This window comes from Podarcis erhardii (genome assembly GCF_964252035.2).
Source record: "Podarcis erhardii genome assembly, chromosome: 9".
Lineage (NCBI taxonomy): Eukaryota > Metazoa > Chordata > Lepidosauria > Squamata > Lacertidae > Podarcis > Podarcis erhardii.
In genome coordinates this window covers 29,199,795-29,214,995 of record NC_138512.1, presented here as the reverse complement: position 1 = coordinate 29,214,995, position 15,201 = coordinate 29,199,795, and the positions used below count along the sequence as shown (strand labels likewise).

Below are 15,201 nucleotides of genomic sequence, written 5' to 3'. Positions count from 1 at the left end.
TGGAAAAAAAAGAACACTTCAAATTACCAGCCAGAGAGGAGACCCATTTACTTTTGAGTAAATTTACTTTTACTTTTGGGATTTACTTTTGAGTAGGATTGTGCTGTTAAACACCCAGTTTAACAGTCATTTGTGATTATTGAATAATGTCACATTTTTTTCTGGAGATGGTTGGTGGTGGCACTGCCGCCAATACATCTCCTTGCCATGGGCACAAGGGAGCCTAGGTACACCTCTGCATTGAGTACTTCATTTTGACATTATAGATGTTTGCACCTATCATTTGGTATTGCATCTGCTCCCAAAATCTATCATAAAACCATACATATGCTCTATGTGCACATCACTGAGCTGGATATCTCAATTACTTTATACTTTATAATACCTTACTTTATAATTAAGGGAGAGCAATAATCAGTGGCTTTGCCAAATCCTGATTTCAGAAGATTCCTCAACATCTAATTGAGTGCTGCGGTCTTACAGAATCCTTACCAGTCCTTCACTGATGCTGAAACGAGATATGCACAGATTGAGAAAGAGTTACTTAGTATATTATTTGCTTGTGAAAGATTTACTCAATATATTTATGGCAACACAGTGGCTGTGAAAACTGATCATAAGCCTCTCAGAACTTTATTCCACGAACCACTGAATGACTGTACGTTACAGATCAAAATGAACGAAGCTCAAACTGCAGAAGTATCATATGTAGGTGACTTAAACACAACAGGGAAATGTTTGTTCACTGCAGATGCGCTTTCAAGAGTTGTTTCCCCCACTATAGTAGTGGAAAAGATTTCAGAGACATATTTATGTGGATATGCTTGTTGCTTCCCTTCCTGTGGCAAATGAAAATGGCAAATGAGAAACTACAGCAGATCAAAGATGAATCTGATAAAGATCTATGCAAATCCTGAATGAAGTAATAATTAGAGGCTGGCAGGAGACTAAGGGCATATGTGATGTAAGTTTCAGAGATTACTAGAATTTCAGACATGAACTCACAGCGATAGATGGCATCATCTTCAAAGAAAGCAAAGTGGTGATACCTCCTAGCCCCTATAAAGAAATACTTCATAAAATCTACAAGGATCATCTTGCCATTGAGAAAACGGGGGGAAATGCACGAAATGTGATATATGTGATATATTAATCAGGATATAATAGCTAAGGCAGAAGGTTGTTTCACCTGCTTAAAATACAAGTCACATCAACAACCAGAGCCATTGAATCCAGTTCCTCAAAGGCCCTACCAAAAGAAAAAAGCTGACTTATTCACATGGCATTCCAAGAACTATTTAATAGTTACAGATTATTATTCTCTCTTTCCAGAAATATGCACAATTCAATGTACCAGCAGTAGAGCAGTGATTGCCAGCCTGAAAGGGATATTCAACAGACATCGTATTCCGGATGAAGTGCTCAGTGATAATGTTCCACCGTTCTCATGTGCAGAATTCAGGCTGTTTGCCAAAGACTGGGATTTTCAACACACACCATCAAGCCCTAACTTTCCTCAGTTGAATGGGCTTATAGAAAGGTCTGTTCAGAAGGTCAAAACTTTGACGAAGAAAGCTTTCGACAGTGGAAGTGATTGGTACAATTCTCTGCTGATTTACAGGAACACTCCACTGGAGAATGGTTGATCTCCCGCACAACTTTGAATGGGAAGGGGTATCAGAGCTAAATTGCCTATATCTGAAGATTTACTACAGCCTAACACCACTGAAAGTCCCCAAAGAGTAAAAGAAATTCAAAAGATGAAACAAAAATATTATTTTGACCAGAAGGCCCCACACTTATAAAACTTAAGCCAGGATACAAGGTTTGCCTGAGAAATTATTCTACAGATACTTGGGACCAAAATGGCTACTTGAGACAGAATTGCTTTGCATGTGTAGAAATCTGTTTGAAACATGCATGCCATTTATCACATATGAAATGCGCACTTCTATTTCCATCTGCAGCAGAAAGTCATAATTAGTGGAATCTACCCATAACATATTGGGACGCAGGTTGCACTGTGGTCTAAACCACAAAGCCTAGGGCTTGCCGATGAGAAGGTCGGCGGTTCGAATCCTGCAACGGGGTGAGCTCCTGTTGCTCGGTCCCTGCCAACCTAGCAGTTCGAAAGCACGTCAAATTGCAAGTAGAAGGTAGAAGGTAAACGGCGTTTCCGTGCGCTGCTCTGGTTCGCCAGAAGCAGCTTAGTCATGCTGACCACATGACCCGGAAACTGTACGCCGGCTCCCTCGGCCAATAAAGCGAGATGAGCGCCACAATCCCAGAGTCATCCATGACTAGACCTAACGGTCAGGGGTCCCTTTACCTTTTACCCGCAACATACACATTCATATATGGTTTCTGTGCAGAAATATTTGACCTGTGTGAATCAACCCTTAGAATTGTATAACTTAAATATTAGTGCAAAAGCACCGGCACCCTCTGTCTGCAACAGGTGTGCAGCTGTCACAGAATGTCATATGATGGCGTTGGAAGGAAAAGAGTTCCAATCTGTTCTGATACAAATGGGAGTGAAATGTTGCATGAACTATAGGAAAGTAGCAGAAAATATATAGATAAGGAAAGAAAGTGAACTGTCCTGAAAGATTAGACAGATGTTGCATACCCACTTCATGCTCTATGCCCTTCTGAGTCTGGCACAGAATGATTTCAGGAAAGTTCTGCAGTCAGAAACTGGGAGAGGTAGTTGCTGGCTAATGGTGACACTCAATGATTTCTGCTGTGTGTGTATGGCACAGAACATATATATAATTCATCATTGCTTCCTCTAGCGGCCAGCCAGCGGAGTTATTTCAGACAGTCCAGAGGTTACTGACTCCCCATGTGGAGCCCTCAAAGACCTGCTCTGAACAACTGGCTGAGCTCAGAGATCTGCACTAGTTACCGATGTACTACAGTGGTACCTCAGGTTACATACGCTTCAGGTTACAGACTCTGCTAACCCAGAAATAGTACCTCGGGTTAAGAACTTTGCTTCAGGATGAGAACAGAAATCGTGCTCCGGTGGTGCAGCGGCAGCAGGAGGCCCCATTAGCTAAAGTGATGCTTCAGGTTGAGAACAGTTTCTGGTTAAGAACGGACCTCCGGAACGAATTAAGTACTTAACCCGAGGTACCACTGTACTGGGCTAGGTTCAAGGTCATACTATTAGTATACAAAGCCATTAGTAACTTGGGACCAGTTTACCCACGAGATCTCTATGCACCACATGTGCCCACTTGACTGCTTCAATCAGTGGAATTGACACTACCACAGGTGCCACATAATACCCGTTCCACATTTGTAAGATCTCAATCATTTAGTGTGGTAGCACCTACACGTTGGAACCCTCTGCCTATTGGTATCAACCATGCACCTTCACTGTCTTCTTTTCGACGCCTGCTAAAAACCATTCTTCTTTAGGCTAGCCTACCCAGATCCTTAGAAATGCTGGTGTGAATTTTAATCTGTTTAGTATTCAAACTGTTTGTATGTTTTAATGCATTGTATTCTACCCCCACCCCCGATTTTATGGTTTTGTCTTTCTGTAAACCACTCTGAGATCTTTTACAATCAAGCAGTGTATAAATTTTATGAAATAAATAAATGAATTTGAAATGTACACACTTATTTATTTATTTATTTATTTATTTATTTATTTATTTATTTGCAATATTGAGATTGTGATATACCCAAATTACTATAAATTATTGTTTCCAGTAATTTGCCAGTTACTTATTCACTAATCACAGCACATGTTTTCCCAATGACAATAAAAAAGTGGTAGTGCTGGGCAAGCAAAAAAGTTAAAGAATATTGGGAAAAGATACATAATGAGATGGGGGGGGGGGAGTTCAAAACAACCCTCCAGAAAAACCCAGAAGCATTTCTATTAGGAATTGTTCAGACAGAATCTTTCTTAACTTTTGGAGCTAGCTCTCTGAGGTGAAGCTGACCAAAGATCAAAACTGGTGAGGCAACTTTGTTTTCTAAAATGTCTCCTGTTAGCTTCTGCCTCTCTGTCAGCTCTAACCCCAAATTACCAGTCAGAAGACATCAAGTGGTATTTTACCCCTCCAGGCACACCAACATCTGTGAATGGTTAACCATGATCCCTGATAACTATTAACGTCCATTTAGGAAACCCAAGACAGTTATAACTATAGTAACCTTTCCCCCAGATAACATTTTGTTCCAACCATTCTTATTAAACCTCCATTTGTCTCCCTCCTTCCCTAGGGCTGACCAGCAGAAGATGTGGAAAGGTTATTGGTTTTTTTAAGGCTATTTGTCTTTTAAACTGGCGGGATTTCTTTGCCATTTTACCTGTATAAGAAGCCTGTAGCCGATAGCACTTTACAGCTGTCCATAGCTGAAGGATTAGACAGATCCTTGCCAAACCATGGACTGTTGGGTTACATTGACATTGGCAAAGATGTGTAAGCCAGTGTCAGGGTCAGGTATTACTGGGAACATGTTACGGCCCACACCCCTGCAAGGGGCCGACACTATCAACCTCCAGGCAGCCTTTCTCAACCTGTGGGTCCCCAGATGTTGTTGGACTACAACTCCCATCACCCTCAGCTGGCAAGGCCAGAGCTTAGGGATGATGGGAGTTGTAGTCCAACAACATCTGGGGACCCACAGGTTGAGAACTGCTGCTCCAGAGCCTTCTTGCCTAGCTGCTGCCTGCATTCACCTGCCCTCCCTAACAGTGCAAATCACTGAGAGGTCAGGAGACAGAGCAAGATATTACACTTGCCTGCTTTCCCTCTGGGGGCTTGTGTGGTTTGGGTCCAGAGGAAGGGAGTATGTGAAAGGTCAGTGGAAGCAAACAAGAGGTGGACCCAATAAGGGAGGGGGCCAACTAAAGGCATCTTCCCCAAGGGCATTGCCCAAACCCACCAAGATCAATAAGGAAGTACTGTATTGTCTTCTCACTGTGATGTGACCCAAAAGTAGCTGTTAAGCCCCTTCAAACATTTCCGGACCATTATAGCCCACATGTCAGCCAGTTACTTCCCAGTGTTTCACAACTGTGATATTCCAATGGAGCTATTGCAGATTGGATTTCCCTTTTAGTTTTGAAGTTAATTGTTGAGAACATTAAGACTTAGAATATCATTTGCTATGTTTTCATGAAATTGGGGCTTTAAGCTCTAAGGTGACCATCTTATTTTTATTTATTTATTCCATAAAAATTTATACACTGCTTGATTGTAAAACAATCAAACCTCAAAGTAGGTTACAAAAAAGATAAGCAGTTAAATCAATGAAATTTACAATACTTTGAAACATACAAACAGTTAGAATACTAAAACAGATTAGAATTCACACCAGCATTTCCAAGCATCTGGGTAAAGGTAAAGATAAAGGGATGACTCTGGGGTTATGGTGCTCATCTCGCTTTATTGGCCAAGGGAGCTGGCGTACAGCTTCCTGGTCATGTGGCCAGCATGACTAATCCGCTTCTGGTGAACCAGAGCAGCACATGGAAACGCCGTTTACCTTCCCGCCAGAGCAGTACCTATTTATCTACTTGCACTTTGATGTGCTTTTGAACTGCTAGGTTGGCAGGAGCAGGGACCGAGGAACGGGAGCTCACCCCGTCACGGGGATTTGAACCGCCGACCTTCTGATCGGCAAGTCCTAGGTTCTGTGGTTTAACCTACAGCGCCATCCGAGTCCCTAAGAATCTGGGTAGGCTTGCCTAAACAACAAAGTTTTTAGCAGGTGCCGAAAAGAATACACTGAAGGCACCTGATTGATATCATTAGGCAGGGAGTTCCAAAGGTGCTACCACACTGAATGACTGAGTTATTACAAATGTGGAACTGGCATTATGTGGCACCTATAGTAGTGACAATTCTATGGATTGAAGGCAAGTAGGCACATATGGTGTAAGGTGATCTCACAGGTAAACTGGCCCCAAGTTATTAACTAATATTACACATACAGAGAGAGAGCAAGATCTTGGACCTAGCCCAGTAGCAGATCAGCAACCAGTGCAGAACTTTGAGCACTGGTTATATGCTGACAAGGCCTCACTCCTGTCAGCAACTGTGCAGCAGCATTCTGCATTAACTGCAGCCTTTGCACAAGGAAAATCCCCACATAAATCAAATCGCAGTAATCCAGTCCTGGAGTAAACAACACATGAACTACTGCAACAAGGCTTTCTGGTTCCTGGAATGGCTGTAGCTATCAAAGCAATTGCAGTTGGCAAAAGGCACCCCCAGCCCCTGAGGCTACCTGAGCCTTCCATGTCAGAGCTGGATCCAGCGCCCTAGGCTCTGTGGTTTAGACCACAGTGTCACCCACGTCCCATTAAAGGCAGAATTAGAACCAATGAAATACAGTGTCCTCAATTCCCCTTCCCCATGAGCATAACATAATCAGTGGTATCAAAGCCAACAAGAGATCAAGAAGCAGAAGGGCAAACTTGCACTCCCTCTGCCTCACTCTTTGTGGAGGTCATCCACTAGGGAGACCGACCCTGGCTCAGTTCTGTGGCCAGGTGTGAACCCAGATTGGAATGGATCTATAATCTGTGTCCTCCAAGAATGCTTTCAGCTGCCCTACCATGGCCCTTTCCACCATTTTCCCCCTCAAAAGGGGGCATTTGCAACTGGTTGGTGGCTGTTCCAATCAAAAGGGTCCAGAGCTGGTTTCTTTCAGAGCGGTCATACCAGTGCCTCTTTCAGTGCAGCAGGAACCACCCAGTCTCCCAGTCAAGTGTTAACCCAACTCTGGACTCAACCAGTCAGCCCTCCTCTGCTAGGTCTGATACGCCAGGAGGGATGGGGTCAAGGGGGCATGTCACCATCACCTTGTCCACACCAGCTGATTGCATAAGGTGAAACTGACCCCACAAAATATCCTTAGTAGCAGCACTGGGTACTTAGTTGGAGTTGCAACAAGTTCTGGATTACTCTGAAATCAAGCAAACTTAACCTCAAAGTGTGTAGCCTGTTGGTCACATCTGGTCTTTGAGGGCTCCAGAGGTCCCTCTTCCACACTGGAAGTCAGTAACCTCTAGACCATCTGCATACCCTCCAACATTTCACCAATGAAAATAGGGACATCCTGCTAGCAGGCTACTACAGGATGCAATGCAAACTGAGCCCTTTTTGCAGCCTAGACTGTCAAATAGTAGGCATGATTTTACGTTCTTACAAGTGTCCAGTCTGCTTCAGAGTGATACTTGTGCCAGTTGCACTCCAGTCTTTGTCTGATCTAGGAGCTGCTCAGGCTCCAAAACTTTGGAGAAGGATGGTAAGGTGTGACCGTGTCAACTGCCTGTTTTATCTCACCATTCCACAGCAAGAACTTGGCTTTTGACAGGATCACCAGTTTCTCCACTGGGGAAAAAAAACCCTCAAAGAGCTACAGTTCCCAGAGTTCCCTGTGAAGAGGAATTAACTGTTAAAAAACTCTGGAAACAAGTTTCATGAGGGGAATCGAAGTCTCCTAACAACTCTCAGCACCATTAACAAAGTACAGTTCCCAATATACTTTGCAGGAAGCCGTGACAGTTCAAAGTGGTATCATAGTACTTTAAATGTACAGGGTGAATGTGGTCTTAGTTTTGCTTGGGTAGCAAGTCTTAGCTGCTATGATGAGCCCCTGCTCTGTAATTCATAAATAAATAGAACTATAGAAGTTCCTCCGATTCCTGCTGCTTCCTGGTATTAAGGTATACCTGCTACAGTGTTTCCTCATAGAGTATGTTCTTTTTCCAAACCCACAGGATGCTATAAAACCAAACTCATTTCTTTATTTCTTTTTTATATACTCATTTCTCTTGTGAAATCCCCTGAGCCTGCAGGCTGAGGTGAAGAACAGGCCAAGACAGACAAGCTGACAAGAGCAAAATCATCATTATTTTATGATCAACAATAATTGAACGCCTTGAGGGGATCTTTGTAGTCTGCAAAGATTGCTTTGACTTTGGACTGCCTGCCAAGATAACCAAAATAAACAGGAGCTCTTAGCACAGTGTTTACCAGTCAAGTTTTCACCTTTTGCACATATTCTGTTCCAAGGATCTAACATTCACCAGACTGGAAAAAGAAAAGTCAACACACCCCATCTCATTGAAGTGCCCGTGGGGAAATTTACAAAAGCATTTTTGTATATCTAGCAGAAGCCCAGTTAGAAGTCTCTAGGAGATGACAGCAGCTAAAATCTGGATGAGATAAATCTCACTGAACTTAAAGTGCAATCCTATTTATGTTTACTCGGAAGCCAGTCCCAATGTATTCAACAGGGATTATGTGAGCATTTATACTCTGTACAGGGCCACAGCCAGAGTGGTTCATAACAGACAAATATATTGGATCATAAATTATTTTAAATTGCAGGAGAGGCATTGATTTATATGTTTTAAAAATATAGCTGCAGTACAAAGATTAAGAAGGCTAATAGCAGAGAGTATTTGGAAGCCAAAGAAAGGGATTTGTCTTGCATTAGGTCAAGGAACCTGCAGCAGGCAAGGAAAATGTAAGGAAAAAAGAAAAGATTTTTTTCCTAATTATTTCTAGATTTAATCTACGGATAGGATACAAGGAGGCACTTTGCATGCCTTTCAGGACATCTGAGGTCCCACTCTTTGAGCATATAGCCTCCATTTTCCCTCAGAAAGTTACTTCCAAAACTTAAGAAATCCACAGCAGGGCAAATGGGGAATCAAGCCAATCCCTGCCATTACTGTTTGTTGTGATTCAGCTTTAAAGAGTGGTGTTTTTTGCAAGAAAAGCTCTGGGGCAAATTTTAAAAAGAGTGCTTGAAGACGGAGCTTTAAAACGGAGACTTGTGCCTAGAAAGAGCAGGCAAAAGTTAAGTGTGGATAAGTCCTTAGCTTCGGATATAAAAACATCAGTATCAACACTCCCTCTACAGCTAGTAATGAAAACAACAGTACGATGACCTTAACAAAGAGTACTAAATAACCAGGTTGTGCTATCAGTAATTAGAGAAGTAACTAGAGCCAGTCTTTTAAACTTGATTCTCAAGTTCCAAGAAAGGTGATTATGTCACACTTACTATGGGTCCCAGAAATCTTTCGACCGTGTTTACCAATCAGGGTTTCTTTTCTTCCTGGTCACCTAGTTCCCATAGATTGGGAAGAGACTGCACACCTTGATTGCAGATGTGTTGTTTTCTAAAGGCAAGCAGAGAAAGTATTATCAATACCCACATTCACACATTGAGAAATATCATGAGGAAACATTTCACAGCAGCTGGAAGGTATTCAAACCACACACATTCCTTTTAGGACTATTATCCCCTGCTTCCAAAGACCAAAACAAACAAACAAACAAACAAACAAACAAACAAACAAATGGAGTATTTGGGAGCATCACAGCATTGGATTTAGGTGCAGGCAGTGCTTTTTTCTCTTCTAAAAAAATGTTTAGGGGTACTCTCATTTTCCCACTCATATTGAAATACTGCCCCTCAATGAGGCCAAACATAGATTCACAAAATGTTTAGGGGTATATGTACCCATGTGTCCCCCCCAGAAAAAAAGCACTGGGTGTGGGCACAAAATAACAACAATTTATATTTTTGTAATAAATGTAAAGTTTCAGTGAGCCTATTGAGATAACCCATAAAAATGCAACTATGCCAAAAGGAATTATTGTGAAAATGAGAAATATTGGGAGGGGGTGCACCAGATTTTGTCCATAGCTTAGCTCCTGGCAGTACAGCAGCAGCTGGACCAGGGGAGAAGCCGGACAGCCACAATTTTCTCCCTGTGCACCAACACATAGTGTTGTATCATTATATCATAGTGTATCATTAAACCATAGTTAAGCTTATGGTTTAGAGTACCCATCCAAAAATTATGGTGACAGTTCTTCAAAACAAACATAGCCTGAGTTTACATTCCATCTGAACATGGTTTGAAAATAGCTTTCTGTTAATACTACGCAGAATAACAAATGGTCCTGCTGTGTCGCAGAAATTCCTAATCTTGCACATTGGTTAAGGTGGGCCAGAAGCATTTATTGACCAGAAGCAATGCTCTGTCTATCCACCTAAAAATATGGCCCAAGCATTTCATCTAGTGACAGTTCAGTATTGCTAATTATCCCTTTGCTGACAGGAATTCAGATAAACTGGAAGGCAAATTAAAACAAGCACACTGTCAGGATGAGTCACCTCTTTTGGAAAGAGAAATTAGTTTTGTCTTGTCACAAGATATCAGGAACACCTAGGAAGTCATTTCCCCAGCCGACTGCTTAGGATAACACCTTCAGTAATTTGAAAAACAGTGCGGGTTTTTTGCAACACAGGCTTCCAGATGGAGGTGTTTTCAACTGTCAAGCATGCTGATTCAGCATGTACTGATAACCACTAGTGTGGACTATAAACTGGAGACTAGTACAAGGGCTGTGGTGTGGACTCATCTTCCTATGCTAGTTGGTACCTCCTCGAGATGTTCTTTTCATTTCTTGTTTAGTGCTACAGGCTGCAGTGAAGAGCGTTTTCCTGCCTGAGGCAAATGCCTATTTGTTCTCTCTCACACATCCCATTCGTTGTTCAGAAGCTGAGTGGACGGGCAGATGAATCTTACGGGTGACAGTGTGAATAGTTGTGTGCAGTGCTTTTTTCCTGGGGGTATTAATGGGTACACAGTACACTGTGGGCACCAGGGAAGACCTCTGTGGCAGTGGTGTAGCGTAGGTTGTCAGCACCCGGGGCAAGACAAGTAATTTGCGCCCCCTAACCCGTGGATTTGCGCCCCCTAACCTGTGGATTTGTGCCCCCTAACCCTAACCCTAACCCTGGGGACGCAGGTGGCGCTGTGGGTAAAAGCCTCAGCGCCTAGGGCTTGCCGATCAAAAGGTCGGCAGTTCGAATCCCCGCGGCGGGGTGCGCTCCCGCTGCTCGGTCCCAGCGCCTGCCAACCTAGCAGTTCGAAAGCACCCCCGGGTGCAAGTAGATAAATAGGGACCGCTTACTGGCGGGAAGGTAAACGGCGTTTCCGTGTGCTGCGCTGGCTCGCCAGATGCAGCTTCTCACACTGGTCACGTGACCCGGAAGTGTCTCCGGACAGTGCTGGCCCCCGGCCTCTTGAGTGAGATGGGCGCACCAACCCCAGAGTCTGTCAAGACTGGCCCGTACAGGCAGGGGTACCTTTACCTTTACCTTTAACCCTAACCCCCAGATGTTGCGCCCGGTGCGGCCAGCCCCCCTGCACCCCCCACGCTACGCCACTGCTCTGTGGGTACCTACAGGCATCATGTTGGCAACACCGGTTCTGAAACATACAAAGTCCTATGTGGTTCATGAATGAGGTATTTTAACTATGGGGAAGCTCATTCCCTCTTACTCCACCCTTCATCCTAAAGTCACAGGGCAGGTCACTTTTAAAGGTATTTTTACCTTAAAAACAGCTTAAAATACACCCACTAAAGAGGAATGGGTAGTCAAATTGTACGAGTACTTGGAGCTTGCAAAGCTGACAGATGCAATAAGAGATAAACCTAAAAAATTGGTGAAAGAAGAATGGGAATGTTTAAATAATTATTTAGGGGACAAGGGCTCAGCAAGAAAGATCTGGCTATGTTTAGAATGATACCGCATAGAGAAATGTTCCCTGATACCAAGATGTGGGATTCCTTTGGAATGCAGAAAGAGATAATTGATAAGAATAATGATCTGTTGTGAGCTTGACGGAAGTGTACAATAGATGAGCTTTCCTGCTTTGGCTCATCTTCCTTTTTCTTTTCATTTTTTTTCTATTTTTCTTTTCTTTTATCTTTCCCATAGTTGCTTATGTTCTGTGTCATGTACTTCGATATTTTTTGTAGTTTTTTTAGTCCCCCCCATTACTATTATGGAATTTTCCTTTGTAATTTTGGTTGTCTATATTTATATGTACCTGTTTAAAGCAAAATAAAAGTTTAAAAAAAACAGCTTAAAACAAATTACAATCACAAACATGGAGAGGGTACTAAAACGATAATCTCAAGGGTCAAAGGCCAGGGTAAAGAGGGTAAATGACTTTGCAAACAACTGCATGGTAAAATCAAGTTGATTTCCTCCTTAATTAACTCCAAGAGTTAATGGGTAAGTCATAACATTTCAATGTTATGTAGAACTACACTTGATTCTTCACCACAGCAGTGGAAAAAGAGCTATGATTTCTCACCTGATGTGCTCTGTTTGAATGGTTGTTTGCTTTAGGTTGGGTAAAGTGTTAATGTACTTTTGTAAAAGTCTAGCTGAGTAAATTACTAGACCCATTAGTGCAGGAATTTACCTTTCTTACACAGGCTTGCAGTGGAGAGTTGCCAGTTACTGAGAACAAAAGCAGCTGCCACCACCCCAGTTAAAAACCATTTATATGCATACTATTCACTTCACATTCTTTTATGCATTTATTTCAGGCCTTGGAGTGAAATAGCTCAGTTTCACAAAGGTCACTGAATTAGTCTAAAAGTCTCCAAACACTTACTGAAAGTAGTTCCCATAATTTATGAGTGAAGTGAACATGCAATAAGTTTATTTTGGGGTAGATTTCTAGTTCATCATCTTCAAGTTTCTTCACAATTGTTGGGAAAAATAAATGAAATAGTTCACATTCCACTGTGTTCATTTTTTGATGCTCCCTTAGCCTTCGTAACTGTATTTTATACTTCAGCACAGCTGCTAGTAACATTCTGAATGCTGAAAAAACATTGCCAAAGATCATTTGGCTGAACTTGAACTGAATGTGATCCAAACTAGTCCGCTTCATAAAGGGTTGACTATGAACTGTAATTAGTTCCTTCTGGGATACGCTGAACTTGAAGTAGAACCAGTTCCTCTTAAAAATGAACATTTGAAGCTCTGATTTATTTTCTGTGCTGAGTTGCTTTATATTGTATTAAACTGCTGCTGCTGCTGCTGCTGCTGCTGCTGCTACTACTACTACTAGTACAACTACTAAAACTACTAGTAATTATTTTATTACCCGCCCTTCACAGGAGAGGTTACAGGGCCAGCTCATCTATGAGGCAAGGTGAGGTGAGCGCCTCAGGTGGCAGGATCCACATGGACAGGATATCTGGCTTTTAAGGAATGCATCGGCCACTGCTGGAGTGTGCTCCTTGGAGGACAGATATGCCTGCTTCTCAGCATCCCCCCCTCAATACTGCCCCCTCTGCAGCTTCTCTGTGAATAGGAGGCACTGCTGGTCTCCTTCCACCCCTAGGAAGCAAATGGGGGCTGCCCTGGGCTCTGCACCCATCTGGCATGATTCAGAGCAGCCCCCCCCCCCGCGCAACAACTCTTGATTCCCACGTCAACCATTGGGTAAGGTTGATTTGATAACCCTCCTTGTTACCAATATAGATCTTTATCCCCCACTTGTTCCTGATGTGGTTCTTCATTCACCCCTTCTTCCCACCGTCTTCTGGCTCGCCTCAGGTACCAAAATGTCTTAGGGGCCCCACTCTCGTAGGTTACAGCATCAAAATGCAATATATATATTTTTAAAGTTTAGAACAACTTACATAATTAAATTGGGTCTCAAAAACATATCCCACTTTTCCACTGGAGTCCTCCAAGCAGCTAACCATGTGGATAAGACACACCAAGATCCACAAGCTCACAAAACAACGCCCACCATCCCACCAAGGGAGGAGACAGCACCAGAAGTTTCTGTTGGGATACTGCCAGGGAGACAGAGGCCATCATAACCCCCACGCCGTCTTCGGACGATCCATCGATCTCTCATAGAAACGCAGTATCAATCAATTAGCGACACGAGCCTCAGCAATATAGCTTGCCACATTCCAGAGCTTGTGCACGCTCTATCAGCAGAGTTCTCACAGCGAAAGGTGCACTCAAGAGAGCATATTTACAACTTTATTCAGCGTTGGTCAGAACAAAGAAAAAACATGACTGCCTGCTTCGATGTTCAGGCACAGAGAGAGAACAAAAGCAATAGACAAAACATAAACTTCCTGTGAATAGGAAATACGCAGGCTGTGACACAAACATCCTGCTCCCTTCTTAAGGTGGAACGGAAATATCCTAACAGTTTCTTCCCACAGGGCACTTGCTCCAAGTTGGCTCTGTGAGGTCAGGAAGAGGGCAGTTTACTCCTACCCTGGGCAGAGCAACTAGATTAGGCCCTAATATTATCTTTTTGTACTGATACATATATACAAATACAAATAAAAGTAATAAATGAAATCAAAATAAGAAAAAAAAAACCCCAATTCACTAATCCTCAACCTAATCTCCACCAACTGCCACTAACTCCTCTCTCCTCCACTCGCCTCACTACTGACCCACAATGGCCGCCTGCAAGTCAGTGGCTTTTAAAGGAGAAGCAAGAGATGTCACAAAGGAGGGTGGGTCCTTGTCACCGTGACAACCCACCCACCAGAACCTGAGTGGTGATGCTCCTCTGTCAGAACTCGGAGGCACCTGCTGTTCCGCCTGCAGCTGGGCTGCATTTTCATTTCACATCCTTCTTCCTGCAGCCCCATTGCCAAAGGGAGACCATCCCCACATCCTTCGAGGCAGGCTAGGCATCTCCATAGCATAGTATTTTGCAGCCCCATTTTGTGATATTTTGGTTGACTTTATAATAGACATATTGCCTGAATATGTATCTTTACGTATCCTCTTCTGATCTGATATCCCTTCAGAACCTAGACATGATTTAAAACTGTTCAGGCCCCTTCAGGTCTGGGTTGTTGTTTTTTGTTTTGTAACCCTCTAATTCAGGGGTAGCCAATACCGTGGCCTCCAGATGATGTTGGATTCCCCACTCCCACAATCCCCAGCCAAGATTGCCAATGGTCCAGTCCTAAGAGTTGTAGTCCATTGTCCATTGTCACCTGAAGAACGTCTTGTTGATTACCTGTTTTCCAATTTCTTTAAAACATAATTTTAGTCCATAAGAGAGGACTTCCTTAAGCACCTGTTGTCATCCCTGTAGTCTTTTCTTTTGTGTGTGTGAAGGAATCTGGTGCTGGTGTATTGATTTAAATTTATTTCTTATTTTTTAAATGCATTCTGTGTTCTCATTTTGTATTTTTATGTTGTGAATCACCCCGTGATCTTCAGATGGAGGGGGGCATACAAATTTAATTAATAACAATAGTAATAATAATGATACACAGCAGCAATCCACTCACAAAATTGAAATGCAGCTTGCTTCTGTTTGCCTTGGGATGTGTGGAAGAGACT

General features: G+C 42.8%; 1 long non-coding RNA gene across 1 annotated transcript; it reads right to left on the bottom strand.

Annotated features, from left to right (window-relative positions):
• Positions 1 to 303: 303 nt before the first annotated feature.
• Positions 304 to 13,655, bottom strand: LOC309349724. Its single transcript, XR_014160136.1, has 3 exons — positions 13,512 to 13,655; positions 9,049 to 9,166; positions 304 to 1,658 (listed from the first exon to the last, which is right to left on the bottom strand). It is a non-coding gene; the product is annotated as an uncharacterized lncRNA (long non-coding RNA).
• Positions 13,656 to 15,201: the final 1,546 nt, after the last annotated feature.